Genomic DNA, 1,225 nt, shown 5'->3' with positions numbered 1-1,225 from the left:
TGATAACTTTTAAATTCTTGATGAAGGGTCAAATACAGAAAATAAATTAGTTATCATTTTCAGTTCAATGAATTATTTATTTTATTTTTTAAATAATTAGATTTAGATGTTTGATTAATTAATGAATAATAATTAATAATTCTATATATAATAAATGTAATTGAAAATACAAAAAATAATATTAATCATCTAATAGGGGCTATTTGTGGAATTAAAAAATATTAAAATTTATTAATAATTTTAGTTTGGCATACTAATGTTATAAATTTAACTAATTTTTTATTGTTAAATAATTTTATTATTAAATTCATTAGAAGTAATTGCTAATTTACTATTAAGTGGTTTAAGAGACAATACTTGCTTTCAGTCATCTAATGATGAATTATTATTAATTCATTTAATAAAATCCAGGACGATTAATTATAAAATTAGTTTGGTTTAATCATCCTGGTGTTCCATCAATTTTTACACCAAGAGCAGGAATTGTTCATGAATGTTAACATCTGCCGCTGAAACTAAAATTCGTATTTGTGAATTTATAGGTAAAATTACTCGATTATCTACATCTAATAATCAAAAATTATTACTAATTATTTCATTTGTTGGGATTATATATGAATCAAATTCAATATTTATAAAATCTGAATATTCATATTTTCAGTATCATTGATGTCCAATAGTTTTTAATGTTATTGATGATTCATTAATTTCATCTAGTAAATATAACAATCGAAGTGATGGGAAAGCAATAAATAATAGTATAATTGTTGGAAGAATCGTTCAAATTATTTCAATAGTTTGTCCATGTAATAAATTTGTATATTTATTAAAGAATAATATAAATATTAAATAACTAACTAATGTTGTAATTATAACTAGAATTATTAATGTATGATAATGAAAAAAATTAATTGTTCTAATTAAGGTCTTGAAGTCTAAAAGTGGCTCATGTTGTCATTTAATTTCTAGTTAACGTAAAATCTTTATATATGAAGCTTAAATCCATTGCACTAATCTGCCATATTAGAAATTAGTTAATAAAGGTAACTCAGAATATCTGTGTTCTGCTGGAGGAGTATTTTGGAATCATTCAATTGAAGATCTAAATTGTATGGGATATAAAACAAATCGTTTAGAAATTATACTTTCTCAAATAATAAATAAAAATAATAAGATTAATATTAATGAAATAGATGAAGCAATTGAAGAGGTAATATTTCATGTA

The 1,225-nt window shown here is 21.3% G+C and overlaps 1 pseudogene; it reads right to left on the bottom strand.

The window, feature by feature from the left end:
• Positions 1-397: 397 nt before the first annotated feature.
• The window catches only part of LOC137235024 (cytochrome c oxidase subunit 2-like), a 33,641-nt pseudogene continuing 32,813 nt past the window's right edge, over positions 398-1,225 (bottom strand).

The sequence above is a fragment of the Eurosta solidaginis genome, chromosome X (genome assembly GCF_040869045.1).
Source record: "Eurosta solidaginis isolate ZX-2024a chromosome X, ASM4086904v1, whole genome shotgun sequence".
In the NCBI taxonomy this organism is placed as follows: domain Eukaryota; kingdom Metazoa; phylum Arthropoda; class Insecta; order Diptera; family Tephritidae; genus Eurosta; species Eurosta solidaginis.
This window is presented reverse-complemented; position numbering and strand designations above follow the sequence as displayed.